Source organism: Anabrus simplex, chromosome 10 (assembly GCF_040414725.1).
Source record: "Anabrus simplex isolate iqAnaSimp1 chromosome 10, ASM4041472v1, whole genome shotgun sequence".
Lineage (NCBI taxonomy): Eukaryota > Metazoa > Arthropoda > Insecta > Orthoptera > Tettigoniidae > Anabrus > Anabrus simplex.
This window is the reverse complement of record NC_090274.1, coordinates 87,407,630-87,424,084: the sequence shown is the minus strand read 5'-3', so window position 1 is coordinate 87,424,084 and position 16,455 is coordinate 87,407,630. Positions and strand designations below refer to the sequence as shown.

Below are 16,455 nucleotides of genomic sequence, written 5' to 3'. Positions count from 1 at the left end.
ATGTATCACATTATGAGGACTCCTAAAAAGGACAGTCTGTTACGAGTAAAATTTTGAGGAAAAATCTTGGCAAAAGAGGACTCAGAAGAAGACTGGCATCTCGGATAAACATTATGAAGAAATAGGTTGGAGCTCTTCGGCACATGATGAAAGGAAGATAGCCATGCTCATAGCCTGAATCTGGTTAGGATAAGGTAGCAGTAACCATGAAGAAACCAGCCACAAGATGCTATGCAGTGGAGGGACTCTGAACAATAATAGCTGCTATACATATCCTAGCATAAAATTGTGAACTACATGAAGAAAATATGAAAATTGTTTAAAAGTATTGGAAACCTCACTATACATCTTTCCAAGCATCTTCAAAATGTCTGCTTTAAAATGAGAAGTTGCTCAATTAAGTCCATTCAGCAGTTTGTAAAAATTTCCGTTATCAGAAAAATGTCATCAAAATAATAGATTACTACAAATGTGTTCACCTATGTTTCTCTTGGCACTGCCAACTCTGATTTTGGTTCTTCTTTCAAATGTACCTCTTCTGATATAATTTTGTGATTGTCCTGTGGAAAAGTAAATATATTAAACAAATTTTCCAGACACATCTGTAAATGTATTTATATACGAGTGGGCTTAACAATTCATGATTTCCTATTAAATGAGACAGTTTCAGTTCCAAATCTTCATTATCATTTGTCAGAAAATTACCATGTTGAGTATCCATAAAAGCATGACAACTAAGAGAACTTCAGGAGTGGAGGAAAGTCCTATTTAAAGGCTCAGAGTTATTTTTGAAGAGTAGAACAATTATGTAATATAAAATCTTTCAAAATAACACTGAATGATCAGGAAAATGTACAGACATACTTACGTATAACCTGCTTTTTAAATTTTTTTTATAGTTGCTTTACGTCGCACCGACATAGATAGGTCATATGGCGACAAGGGGGCAGGAAAAGCCTAGGAGTTGGAAGGAAGCGGCCACAGCCTTAATTAAGGTACAGCCCCAGCATTTGTCTGGTGTGAAAATGGGAAACCACGGAAAACCATCTTCAGGACTGCCAACAGTGGGATCCGAACCCACTATCTCCTGGATGCAAGCTAACAGCTGCATGCCCCTGACCGCATGGCCAACTCACCCAGTCAAATAATCTGCTCATTATATACAAACCAATTCTGAAATATTAAGAACCTCACAATTTATCACTTATCTTTCACATCCTGTACCAGCTAATAAAACTCAGCAGGAAAATGTATCTTCCAAATTTCTTCTTGTATATGAAGTACTCCGCCTGAAGGCAGGGAGGATCCTCAACAGCTTTGCCATCAGCTGCAATACAGAGCAAGGTGTCTCTGGGGAGGCAAACTAAGGATATGAAGAGTAAAGTAGTTTCACATTGCTTTCCTCTTTCAGCAAGACAGTGCTGTTACATAACAGTCTCTCATATTCACTGAACTGTACACACAGACCAGCTATTTCACACCTTTTCCTATAGGATCTGGCTGTATTAGGAATAGTGTTACCCATACTGCTCATATCTCAGTCACTTTCATATCGTAAGAGCCAAGGATGAAACTGAGAACCTAAATACAAGTGACAAACTTGTTCTGGGCCAATCCAGAAGACAACAGGCATTGAGCACCAGAGATGGATTAGAGCAGGCCACCTCATTTGGACGGCATCAAGGACATAACCCCTAAACAACATGAACCATAACCTATAGGTTATCTACAATATCGCAGAGGGCCTGTATGCCTGACATCAGTGCTCCTTGTGAAGGCACGAGTACATATGGTCAGCTGACAGGGATATTGCAACTTGCTCTACGTTGCACCGACACAGATAGGTCTTTTGGCAGCGATAGGATAGGAAAGGGCTAGGAGTGGAAAGAAACTGACCACGGCCCTAATTAAGGTACAGCCCCAGCATTTGCCTGCTGCAAAAACAGGAAAATAGAAACCACCTTAAGGCTACCAACAGTGGGTTTGACCCACTATTTCCCTAATACAAGCTCACAGCTGTATGACCCTAACCGCATGGCCACTTGCTCAATATATATATTGTGCACTGGGACAGGACTTCATATTTATTGAAAAGCAAAAGGTCAGATTGTTGTCCCAAGAATGCCAGACCTATGTTCAACATATGGCTGCACTAATCAGAGTAACTAATCCAAGGATACATTTTGTTTTAACTAAGTTTACTGAATTATAACTGACATTGCTTTTGCAATTCCTGTTTGATATTAAACCCATTTTAATGTTTAAGCACAGGAAGTACTGTGAGACAGAGTTATTATTCACTGTCCATGTTTCTGATTTCCTTTTCACAGACCAAGGAATTAACTCAACAACGGATTGTGAGGATGAAAAACGACAAATTTTATCCCACCTAGTACAGTCATTTATGCTCCGCATATTTTGAAGTTAAGTACATGTATCAAATGACCATTGGCTATTTCTGCCAAACATGACATGGTTCTAAGCATTTTATTTTCCCTCACATTTGCAAACAAGGAAAATAGTGTGCTCACTGCCAATAAAATGTAACCAAGAAAACCCACCAGATGCCACCTGTTCAAATTTAAGTATATAAAGTGAGACAAGATAGATTTAAATTATATTTTCCTAACAATTTGCTGCTCCTATTTATGATGCAACTTAAAATTGTACTGATCTGGTGACGCTGTTTTAAATTTTTTTTTTAAATCACCAAACCTATGACTAAATCTACAGCTTTTGCCCCATTCCTAAAAAATTAATGCAGTAATTGGAACAGGCTACCAGAAAAATAAAATGGCTGAAATCATAGCAAAGCAAACAAAGAGGAACAAGAGGAAAGTCTTCCATCAGCAAGAAATCATTGAAAGTCTTCACAAGAAACATAATGGTTCCAGTCTCAATGTTCTGGGCAGCTATTTCCAAGAGGTGATCCAAGATCTTGTCAAGCTTTAGACTTTATGGTGGCAACAGTGAATAGGAGCTCAAAAATACCAGTTTATGGAGGGCTCATACAAAAAAATCATATAGTCAGCAGCTGTGATGGGATTGAGACTAATAACTGTAGGAATGAAGTCTGTTGGACTGAACTCCCCAGTGTTCTTTTCCACATCCAGCAGAGTTAGAGCAAAAGGCATTAACTTTCCTTGATGCTGCTCACCATACAAAATTTGCAAAGAATTCCCTAGCAGAAAAGCAGGTGTTTGTAGATGGTAGTGCTCCAGACCAAAAATATATTACTGAGGTGAAATACCTGGAAGAACTTGGTACTATTACACGAAGTGAAAGGCCTGCACACTGGTTATAGATTAAGGAGAAAGAATTTAGAGGGGGTGAGACAGAAGATAAGCATTTCCTTAGGTGCATAAACCTTCAGTAATTGTGTAGGTAATACCCTTAAATTTTGCAGTGATCTAGGTCTTGAAGCGTTTACTGATTGTGAGAGTACCATTCAGGTTGCAATGTTCCTAGATTTTGCATTTCATTTAATAAATTCAAGGCGTCTTACGAGTAAGTGAACCAAGGCTGCAAACAGATATTCCAACCAGGACAAAACCTGTACTGATATTGAAGAATGCATAAGTTATCCTAATAATACTATGTTAACTGATGGTTTGTACCTCTGTAACACTAAGAAAATAACTGCAATGAAATGTCGTATGGCTTTTAGTGCCGGGATATCCCAGGACGGGTTCAGCTTTCTGTTTGACACTCGTTGGCGACCTGCACATCGTGATGAGGATGAAATGATGATGAAGACAACACATACATCCAGCCCTCATGCCAATGGAATTAACCAATTAAGGTTAAAATCCCCGACCCGGCCGGGAATCGAACCCAGGACCTTCTGAACCAAAGGCCAGTACGCTGACCGTTCAGCCACCGAGTCGGACACTGCAATGAATGGTATCATTTCTGATTTGTTAAGGGTACAAGGTCTTGCAGAACATATGTCTGGGGAAAGGATTCTGCACTAAGATACCTTCTCACATTGAGTTTAAGATGGATATAAAATTCTGGTCAACTCAAAGCTGTATATAGGAAGTGTCTCAATGGTCAGATTGTTCGGCTCCATGGCTAAATGGTTAGCATGATGGCCTTTGGTCACAGGGGTCCCGGGCTCGATTCCCGGCGGGAATTTTAACCATAAGTGGCTAATTTTGCTGACATGGGGGCTGGGTGTATGTGTTGTCATCATCATTTCATCCTCATCAAGACGCGCAGGTCGCCTACTGGCGTCAAATGAAAAGACCTGCATCTGGCAAGATTAACTTGTCCTCAGATACTCCCGACACTGAAAGCCATAAGCAATTTAATTTTCATTACTGGTCAGATCGACCTGTCTTGTAATTGTAATATGTGTTTTTGAAAGGTACTGTTTTATTGAACCCTGGTCTTGTACAGAGAATTCAACAAGAAATGGATTTTGATTGACATGATCAAGATTAAGTCACCAACTATGTAGTCCTTTCTTTATATAGTGAATATGTTGATTATATTGCAAGCAGTGTGTAAAATATTAAGAGATAAGAATTTCATAGTGTTTCGTATTGAGGTGAGTTCACTATTTTGATAAAAGAAGATATACTATATACTTTCAATACTATTAAAATACGAAATGTAATTTTTACATTCCTACTTAATTACAATTGGTACCGGTGTCGACCATTATCCTTGGCCATCATCAGCCAATCACAAATAAATATAAAAGACAATGCACAGGTAAATCAAATGAGAAGTTTAAATGATTCCATTAGTTGCTGTTTGTGAAGCACTAAAGCATTTCAGAGAGCACTGTGTGTTGAAATTTCAGCTGATCAGTAAAAAGTATGAAAGACAATGCACAGGTAAACAAAATATGATCATGAATAAAGGTTGACACCAATTATAATTAAGTAGGAATGTAAAAATTTTAATAGTACTGAAAGGTTGAACCATCATATATCTTCTTTTAACTCAATAGTGTGTTAATTAAATTAAATTAATTAAATATGTGCAGTATTTGCGTCTTTTGCAGTGTTACATAACATCAGCTCATGTTCGTACTGGCAGTAATGAATTATACACCTAAAAGACTTTATTACATCCTCCTAATCAACAAAAACTCCTGGATAACTTCACTGATAACTTCAGGCCAAGCTGCCAATAGGGGAAAACACAGACACCCCAATAATGCAATTCATATCTTGTACTGAATATGAGGATCTAACAGAATCCAATAAAGGTATAATTCCTTTGTACTGCACAAGCACTGATACATGTAGAATGGTGCAGCGTAATGAGTCTACATGAAACATATCCTTTACTTATCATCATGGTTGAGATGCACAGTATGGAACACATGACACATTTATTGTTCTTTGCCTCAGTGCATGTTTTCTAGAGGTGTCAGTTAAAAAAATCTGCAACAGGCCACTATTATTATTATTATTATTATTATTATTATTATTATTATTATTAACAACATTCTGAATGGCTAAATTAAGATGAGAAGGACCATTCCTTGAAAATTTAGTTCCATTCTTATTCAAATAGCAAGACTCTTTTGTAATGGGTGAACAAGGAGGTGAACTAAAAGTGAACCAACACTCAAATCAGATAGCATTTTTGTATATCATGTAATAAGGCAATAAACTGATGATTGTATGTAAGAATGCATTTAGTATTTTGTACTGCATAAAGAACAGAGGAATCTTCCAGATATCTTCAGGCAATCCTGCCAATAGTGGCAAACATGGACACTGCGTTAATGCAATTGTTATCCATGAGCACATTATGAAATGCCCTGTTAAAGGAATAGATACATATATATTCATTATAGACTGTTGTTCCTTCTGGTGTTCAGTCTGCAAGCCTCTGTGAATGTACAAATCACCACAACAATCCCCCTATTTCAAACTAGTTCTATATCTCTGATTTTTAAATCATTAAAATCCGAGTCTAATCATCATTGCTTTGGTCTCCCTGTATTCCTCTTACCCTCCATGACCGACTCCATCATTCTCCTATGTAAACTATCCTGCTCCATTCACCTCACATGACCCCACCACGTTTCGCTTCATGATTACAGCTTCATTCATTCAGTTCAATTCTAACTTAGCCTTTATGTCTTCATAACAAGTACCCTCCTGTCATTGTTCCCACCTGTTTTTACCTGCAATCATTCTTGCTACTTTCATGTCTGTTACTTCTAAGTTGTGAATAAGTTATCCTAAGTCCACCGAGCTTTCACCCCCGGAAAGCAAAGTTGGTCTGAAAAACACCTATGTTAAGATAGTATCGTCCAGGAGCTGACTTCATTCTTCCAGAATACTGTTGATTGAAACTGTGAGCAGACTGCATTAGCTTGATTTCAGTTCACTCACTACATTATAAACATGGGAGTACACACGTCCAAAATATTTGAAATTATCTACCTGTTCCAACTTCACATCCCAATCTGACATTCAATTATCCTGGATGCCTTACCTACTGACATCAATTTAGTCTTAGCAAGGCTAATTTTCATGCCATACTCATTGTACCTATTTTCATGTTCCAAGACAGTAGATTGCAGGTTTTGTGCAAAATCTGCCATTAAGATAAAGTTTGTCAGCATACGCCAGATTGCTTACTAAATTTTCACCTTATTGCCACTTTCTACCTCTTAGCAGATGATCTATGTAAACTACGAACAACAAAGATTTTTCAAAATTCTGGCTAATAGAAAAAATACAATCCTGACAGCCCCTTTATGGCCTGGAACCTCACTGCTATTCATCCTACTCCCTCTGAATCACTGATCTCACCCCCCCCCCCCCCCCCTTCAAGGATGCCATTGAACACCTTGCCTGGTATACTGATTATTAAGATACCTTGATAACTGTTGCATTCCTTCTTCTTTGATGGATTATAGGTAGGTGCAATTACAGCATTCATCCAATCTGAAGGTGCCTTACTAACACTGCATTATAATCTTATTTTATGAAGCCATTTCAACCGTTCCTTCCTGCTATACCTCACCATTTCAGGCCTAATTTCCTATATTCCTGCTGCTTTACAACAATGGAGTATATCTACCATTCTTTCCAATTCTTTAAGAGTAAATTCACCAACATCATTGCCCTCTTGACACAAGAGTTGAGAAACAACAGGGATTGCAAGTAATATATGACACAGCAATGTTGCAGAAAAAGACTGTGTACTATAACTGAGAAAATTATTCATGAGAATTAATTTGAAGCGTATGATGCTGTACTGGAAGAATGGGCTAAGGGTGGTATTGTTGAAGAGACATTATGAAGGGGCTACAGGTAAAGGCTACATTTTACCTCATCAGGGTGTAATTAAGGACAGTGCAACGATGCAAATTAGGCCCATATTTGACACATCCAGTAAAAGGAAGAGGGAGTTGTCACTGAATGACTGTATGACAAAAGTCCAAACTTAATTGAACTTATTCCCTCTGTTGTGTTCAGGTTTAGAGAGGGGCCAGTGGGTGGTACAATATTACATGTTGGCACTCGTATATTACTGCTGCATTTGCGTGAAAGATTTTCTGTTATACAAGGATGAAGGAGAACCCAGACCATTATGTCAAGATGTGTGAGATGAAAAATGGCACAAAGCTAAGAAGGCGGTTGCTGATTCAGGAACTCTATCGGTATTTGAGGTGACAGGTGTAGACCTTGCTGGACTCTTGATACTGAAAGTAAAAAGGAAGGGGTGGATTATGTTCTTTACATTTGCTGTGTTCAGGGCAGTGCACTTGAACAGGTCAGCAATTTCATAACGAATGGATTCTTACTGAGTTTTCCACAGTTCATCACTCGATGAGAAAGACCAAAAGTTTCTACAACAAAAATGGAACAAATTTCAATGGTACAGATAATTTGTTTTGAACTCTTGACTAACACCACACAGAAAGAGAGTCCACAATGCAGCAAATACAGTACAGAATTAACCCTCCCACAGCAGGCTGGTGGGGTGGTCGGTGGCAAAGTCTGATTCAGATAGTAAAGAGAAATTTGAGATGTGTCTTCGGGAGAGCTTCACTGTGCTGTGAAGAGTTGACGACACTACTGTGGAAGTCTGAAGCCGTCGTTGATTCCTGTCCTCTTGCCTACTTGCCTGACAAGCCTGAAGATCTCAAACAACTTTCACCTTCAAGTATTTTGCAAGACAATGTCTGCATGGGAATACTAGATTTAGATCAACTGGATTGTGTGAACTTATCAAGGAGATGTTGATTTCTACTACAGTTGCAACAAGATTTTGAGAAGAGTACCTAAGTCATTTGATCCAGGAGCAGAATACAATGTCTACAAACACTGGAGAAGAGGATGTGGTGGTGGTTGCAGCTGATGGGAAAGAACTGGATCGACTGACCATTAACATGGGTGCTGGAAGTGTATCATGAGAAAGTTGGATGATTTGTGAGGTTGAGAACATTGTCCGGTGAGGTGACTAGTCCACATCAGTGACTTCAGAAAATGCGAAGGAGGATGCTGATGACTGTCCCAGTAGCATTCACTCTCATGAAGAGTCTGACTCATGAGATTCCTCAAAGTGCTATTATGACAGCACGTCTACTGTTTCATGTGGATATAAAAAATTATTCAATCTAAGTGCTTTACAATAAATGTGAAGTTCCTGTCAGGTAGAAAGAATGTTTCTCACAGGCTATGTGCTTTAGGAGTTAAGATTGTAAGGCAGCCTGAAAAGATATCTCCCTCATTAATCCTCCTATCAAAATAGTGCACATGAGCAGGAAGTTTTACAAATAGATTTCCAGTAAGGTTGGTAGATTTCAAATAAGGTTGGCCATGTATATTTTTCGGGAGAGTAAAATCATTGTTTCAGTCTTCACATAAATCCACAGTCAATTCAAGGATGTTGAAATGATATTGAACCTAAAAACTATCCATGGATAAGAGGATTCTAAATGTGGGTTCAAATACAGCCAGTAGTTTTTCAGTTACAAGTACTCAAACAACAACAAGAAATAGGCAAGAACCCCTAAGGTAAAAAATATTTAAGTAGCATTATTAGACCTGAAATGGAGAATTAAAAGAAGATACTGCCAAAATAATCAATATATATTTACCCAGTTGTGACAATTTTATTTATATAGATTACAGTCATTACTAATATGCTTGGCTCATGGTCCATGGACTAGAATGATGCAGGTTTCCATGTAAATTTATCCTGTCCTACCAGTTTCTTCTCTAACTAGTGCAGTGTTTTCCACAGAAATTTTGTCACCCGAGTATCAGGAATGAGTGGCTTGGTGCAGATTACTACGTAATAAACGGATATGAAAAAATTTCAATTTATTCCCCTCACGGCATTCGTATTAACAGACGGGTAACAGTAAATGCAAAATTGAACTATTTTAGTATTTTTACCCTGAACAAGACAACAGAGGATTTCTAGTGTTCTACTGTTCATTCATAATCATTCAATACCAGGGATTACTATTCTATTGCTGTGGAGGGCCATACGGGTCTGTGACATCATTGAAAACTGCTAAACATTTAAACTCTGATGTAATTATGCTGAAAATAATGATTGATCACTGAACTAAACAGTTTTTAACAGTATGTAATTAGTGCATGTCTAGGTTATGCTAGCTGGGCGGTCTGTAAACATGGCAGGGGACTTCACCCATTAACAGGTCTTAGGGATAGCACTCTAGTTGAACTAATATTTACTACAATTCTTTTATCACATTAACACCATGGCCTGCCCTATCACTCTAAACCTGTAGACTTGCTTGTAAAATAATTAATGAAATCCTGCAGGAATTTGTTGCTATAAAAAAGAATGATAAGGTTGTTATAACATTCCTTCAGTTGCGGAACATTAATACAGCTGTTGCAGTACCTACAACCACACATTCAGGCCAGGTGATACCAGTGATGTAATATCATGCTGGAAAAAGAGGTGGTCAACAATTTTGCAATTAACTGGTTTTTAAATACAGTATAAGGTGACTTTTCATTTCAATGTAGTACTTAACCATCTCACTATCCACATGACCCCTGTTAATTCCTGACAATAACAGGCAAAAATTATAGTACTCCCCTAGATTTATCCATCTGGGCAATCTCAAAAGCAACACTTTAAGAAGCCTTAAGAATATTGTGACAGTAGAAAATCCAATTACCAAAGTTGTCCACCAACATTATGAAATCTTTTTAATCACGAGAAAAGATGAGTAAAAATCAATAATGAACAAGCTTCCCATATAAAAGTTAAATTTAAATCTGTTTGTGCCAAAGAGGATAATATAGAATTATCAATACTGCATTAATGGAAACGACCCCCACATGATTTTAGGCGAAAAGGAACCGACAAGTGACCACCAGTACTTTTATCTCGAAAAGTAACCCAAATGTCACTGTAGTAATTTTACCTAATGAAGAAAAGTCCATAGCACTAATAGGATCCAGAACAAGCATTAAGTTTCAGGTACTGATATCTCGAACTCATTGGAAATCTTACTGGGGCCTTCTAGGTAAGATAAAGGTGCTCATTCTTTAAAGAATAGGGCCTGTTCAGTTAATTTACACTGAAAATAATTAGTGTTATGTAACCAATCATTAAACTATCCATGGGGAAAAAAATTGAATACAAGATTCCATGCCAACAACTATCCACTATTTCCAATAACAATGAATGACATCCAGCATGTAATATACTACATGTGACGGTTTGGTCTGCCCTGTCAATATATTACCAGTTTCTAATTTTGTACAATTATTTCACTTGTACATGTTTTGGGAGCCCCAACTCACTTCATTAGCGATTTCCACATCATAAACCAATATTCCCCATAACTTAAGGTCTAATATTATTCATCTATACATACGACATCAATATATACCATTATTTTTAACACATACACATATAATGCCTATTTCTTGATAATGTTTGTTGTAATGGAACACATTAGAACATTTATAAATAGTTCAACTGGTTATTCTTATGTTACGTGACAATTAAAACGTCAGATTATTTACTTAGAAAAATCAATTATTGATAAAAAGTTTCTTGGTACTGTTTGTTCTGTTGTAGCCCTCTTAAGCATTGACCTATTAAAAAATTAACTATTATACTACCAAAGTTAATATCTTTGCCTTATTATTCATAGAACACTTTCTAGAATGAACTGGTTTACCATTGAATTATTTGACTCCTTATGATCTAAACATGCAATTCATTATATCATGTCAGACGGAATCTTTCTATGTTGGTGTTGGGCTGGAATTTAGACAAGAGCGGATCAAACCTCCCATCATGTCCATGAATTCGTGGCTATTATTTGCTGTTCTTACTGTAAATTATTGAAGCAGAGGAAGACTACCCGCTCACCAGCCTAACACTTATTGATTCTATGTGGTGCAACACTACCTTTAAAGTTTTCAAAACACTAAGATGATGGAAATCGTTCCTGCAAGAGGCAAATATATTTGAGCACCTTTAATACCATCAGGGTGATAAAGGATTTAATATGCCAACTTGAAACCAGAAGGCAAACCCTCCACAATCTGAGCTACTCAGATCGCCATTTTTCCTGACAAGAGCTACAAAGCCAACAGAGATGAAGAGAATAACCACTTCGTCAGCTTTCAGACAGCTGTGCCACATAAAAGGTGCATACCTGGAAATTCTGCATTTGTGTAATCATAAAAAATATACTTAGTCAATTTGAGATTAGTATACAAATATATATGAGCTTTAGGAATAGACAGCAAGATAATCATACATCTCCTGAACATCAGATAAAAGTAGAGTTATGTAACCAGTCAAACTCAGGCGACTGCTAAGGGTTTAATTGTAATCACTATAAAGTTACCTGGAATGATACTTACACATGAAGTATTTGAAGTTTCCTCAAAGCAGATTGGTTCCTCTTTGACCTTTACTTCCAAGTCCATTTTAAAGAGCGTGTGAAGGTCTAGATGCTTTCGGGATGTAGATTACTTCCACGGACCTTGCACTGAAACATGAGCAACAAACACTATTATTGCTGTTTTGTAGTCAAGTCTGTACTTTTAGGCAACTGTTGATACTGTGCTCATAGCCACAGGACCTCCAGTTTTACCTGGAAAATGAACCTCAGGGAAAAACATTTTCAATGACAGAACATCCCACACCCACAGAATGGGATTCATTTGCATACCTCTTTTGAAAAGCCTGTGACTATGCAACTTACATATCACCCACTACACTGGCAGTCTAATGACTTGGTTTGATGTACCTTCCTTTTTTTACGATTTACTTACATCACACTGACACGGATAGGACTTATGGCATTATGGCTAGGAGTGGGAACCAAGTAACTGTCACCTTGAGTAATGTAGAGTCCCAGCATTTCCTTGGCATGAAAATGGGAAAACACAGAAAACTTTTTCTAGGGCTGCGACTTCCTTCCCACTCTTATCCCATCATTACCATAAGACCCATCTATGTCGGTGCAATGTAAAGCCAATTGTAACAAACAAAAAAAGAAATTCTACAACCAAACCTTTGAAACTATTCATTTCTTGCTCAACTTGCAGGGCAAATGATCCACATTTAGCCACTGTGAAGACACAATCCCTGTGCCCTGTCCCTCCGCTAGCTCTATTGGCCATGTACAGTTTGTACTGCTCAACATAAACCTCACTCTCTTTATACTAGAGTCCAGCGGAGATTCAGATACAATATAAAATTTGAAAGTCACTATTAGGAATGTTTGATATAGTACATCCAGTTTTGTTTTCAATCCACAAAGCTTTGGAAGTAAGTGGTGGGCCCCATCTTATTCAACACACTTACCAATTATGTAAATCATTCTGAATGTTAATGACAATTGTGGGGAACCCCTGTGCATTATGTATTTTAATAAGCCAGTTTCTTACATAGATATAGCCATAGTTCTTCTCTCGACGCACAGTACTCACCTGGGCTAGCAGCCCCTTTCATAGCCTCCATACAATATGTTGAATTCAGTAGCAGTTCAGCCAGATTCCTTATTGATCAAACAAATTATTTGATAGAGAATAGCCAGGTACTCATTGGCAAGTTTATCCAGAAAGTTGCAACCATTACTGATTATGCTACAATATATACTGTATGTCCACTAAAACAAACAGTTCTGAACTGGCTGTCAACTCCTTTGTTACAAGAACAGTTCCAACTGGCTATGAACTCCTTCATTACAACAGTTACGATCAACAGTTCTGAAATGGCTATAAACTACTTCGTCACAACAAACAGTTGCGAACAGGCTATGAACTCCTTCAAAATTATCTTAATGAGCATACATGAAACAGAATGCTTCCAGACGTGATTGTTAATACTTGTTTGTTGGAATTAGTAAATAGCATTTGTGAACTGTATAAACGGCATCTACGAATTGTTACAAAATGTTAAACAATGGATGATGGAAGACCTCACTATTCCAGTGAGAAGTACTGCATGTAGTTACACCATTTACTGGTCGAATCAAATGTGCATGTATACAACATGCAGTTCCTGGTATTGAACCCACGCTGCTGGCATGGGCTCTGAAATACTTCTGAATGTAGTTAGAACAGCTTGAATTCAGAACTCACAGTTCCGAAGAAGTTCTGAATTTCTGTTGGAACAGCACCTACAATATTGGCACAGACACTGTTTTGCATATAATACAATTATATAAATACTAGGAGCATTATAAGTATACCATTAACCCTTACTCAATAAAGGAAAAAATATGCATATTAAACTATTTTCTAAACACAACATAAACACATGTAATCTATTCAATCAAGATTTTCTCCTGCTCAAAAAAGTATTGGCACACTGTACATCATTTGTTATTGAGCTTTACAGACAGCGCCGTGCATACCAGATTTGTGCAATCGGAGATGACAAACAGTTCAGCCGCTTGCCTGACGCCCGTGTATGGGTCATTCACTTGTCAGGATAAATCTGAAGGCAAAGGAGCATTCCGTGTCATTCCACACCCTGGTGGTTTTCTTGCATTCGTAGGGTAAAAGTTACCATGAATTTGGTAAAGAACTTTCTGTTACTTATTCAACAATGCGGGCAAACATCAAGAAGTTGCAAGAGACAGGTACAACAAACAATACACACAGATCTGGACGTCCCAGAGTTCCTACATGTAGGAAGCATCAAAGCCTGGTTCGCCTTGCACTAAAGGAGTCCTTTAAAATGCAGGGTCGATTGTATCAGACATCCAGACAACATCCAACAAACAGATCAGTCTTCAAACTATTATGAATATTTTGAACGCAGTTGATATTCATGGGAGATCTCCTAGAAAGAAACCATTTATTTCGGAAAATAACCGAAAAAAACACTTCCAGTTCGCCAAAGATTATGTCAATAAATCAACTGAATTTTGGAATTCTGTGCTATTTTCTGACGAATCCAAGTTTAACTTGTTTGGGTCTGATGGAAATGTAAAAGTGTGGTGCAAACGAAATACAGAGTTCCAATCACTACATGCCCTACCTACAGTAAAACATGGGGGAGGGAGCATAGTCGTTTGGGAATGCAAGGGAACTTCTGGTATTGGTGACTTGGCTATTATTGAAGGTGTCGTGGATCATCATAAATATACCGATGTGTTGCAAGGCCACTTATGTAGCAGTGCACAGAAACTGGGTCTTGTAGGCATCTTTAACTTTCAACAAGACAACAACCCGAAACATACGGCTCTGTGAGCGTGGGAGTGGTTACTATATAATGCACCAAGAAAAGTTTTCACTTCACACAAAGCCCTGGTCTTAACCCAATAGAGCACCTTTGGGCTCACTTGGAGACAAAAGTTTGAAAATGTTATTCTACAGACGGTGTTGTTGGAGGAATGGTCAAAGATCTCACGAGAGATAACTCGCAACATGGTTCCCTCCATGCCAAGACGTCTACAAGCTGTCATCAGTGCCAACGGTAAGCACAAAGGCTACTAGACTTGAGTTATGTGAATTACAGACTTTAATTTCATTTGTGTATAGGTGTGCCAATATTTTTTTTGATGTGTAGAGCAACTGATTTTGTTTTGTAAACTATTATTTTTTTTATGAGAAACCAATTATACTCGAAGAACATTATATTTACTACTGTACATTTCAACAAATATATCAGTGTTTTGACATCACATGTATTTGTGTGGAATGCATATATAATAGTAGGTGTGCCAATACTCTTTGGTGCCAGTGTATACTACTGAGCGTGAGCAGGCTATTCAGGATCAATTCGGTACCATTTGCATGTTCTATCGCTAGGAATGGTAGCTGAGATATATTTAATGAAGACACCCTACAGTAGGCTGAAAAACAGATTTATCTGCCGCTGATCTTTTATGTTTAAATGAGAACTGAACAATAAAGCTTACCTTATTTCCTATCACGTACAGTACGGTATAAAGTTCCTTATAGAGATGCATAAGATTGAGACTCCTTTGGACACGGTGTAAAACGTAAGAGACTGCAATTTCCTGATGTAGAAAATATTAACGGAAACAGCGCAATCCACAGAATAAACCGGCAGAAGCAGCCGCAATATGTCCGAGATGCACAGCACAAAACAAATTAATTCGAACATTAAATAACAACAAGCCAAGCACTTCGAAAGTAAACCGGAAATGGTGAATACGGCCCCTCACAAATTTATAAACAGTGCGTCGTTCCTCGACCGTATACATACACATCCGGTATAATTCACTTATCTCCAGCTAACTACTGCACATGGATAGAAGTCAAAAGTCTTCTGGGACAACCAAGACCAACCATTACACAAAACCACAAGACAGAAAATACATGGCGTGCGTACCAACGACAATCATGAAAGATATAGACTGCTACCTTGTCTTGTCTTGTCACGATAATTTTATGGGCTTCGCTTGAGAGCGGTATACCCAGCCACGTAACCTAGAATAAAAAAAACAAGTATGGAGGAGGCGGACAAATAAAGTCAAACGTGTAAGAAATGTGGGAAATTAAGGAATGAAACAACAAAACGACTACACAGGAAAAACACAAGGACACAAGGGGACTAATCTTCACGCCAAAGCGACCGGTACTTGGCGACTTTCTACCAAACACAAACAGACCGGGTCAACACCGAGGTTAGAGATAAAGGTATCTAAACTACTGGACTGGGTGGGTGGCAGAAAAGAAATGAATAAGGGGACGACGGCTAGATATCGAGTATCTAACTCGTCTATATATTGGGTACCGCGAGAATATGAATGACTAGGATATTAGGTAGATATAAAGCAAGTATCGGAGGGAGTTCGTGTTATTTGGTTACATGACTACTGGTATTCCTGGGAGACCTAGTCTGTGAAGCAACACAAGATTCCAGGTTGTTTAAAAGAGCCACAACTTCCTCCTGCAGAGTCAGGAGCCTTTTTGACCATGTGGCATCGTGCTCAGCTGCCTTAGCATACGCCCCTAGTTTGTCGGAAATAACTGGAATTAA

General features: G+C 38.1%; 1 long non-coding RNA gene across 1 annotated transcript; it reads right to left on the bottom strand.

The window, feature by feature from the left end:
• Positions 1–479: 479 nt before the first annotated feature.
• LOC137502423 (uncharacterized) lies at positions 480–15,939 on the bottom strand. The gene is made up of 3 exons (XR_011018785.1): positions 15,368–15,939; positions 11,853–11,980; positions 480–560 (listed from the first exon to the last, which is right to left on the bottom strand). It is a non-coding gene; the product is annotated as an uncharacterized lncRNA (long non-coding RNA).
• Positions 15,940–16,455: the final 516 nt, after the last annotated feature.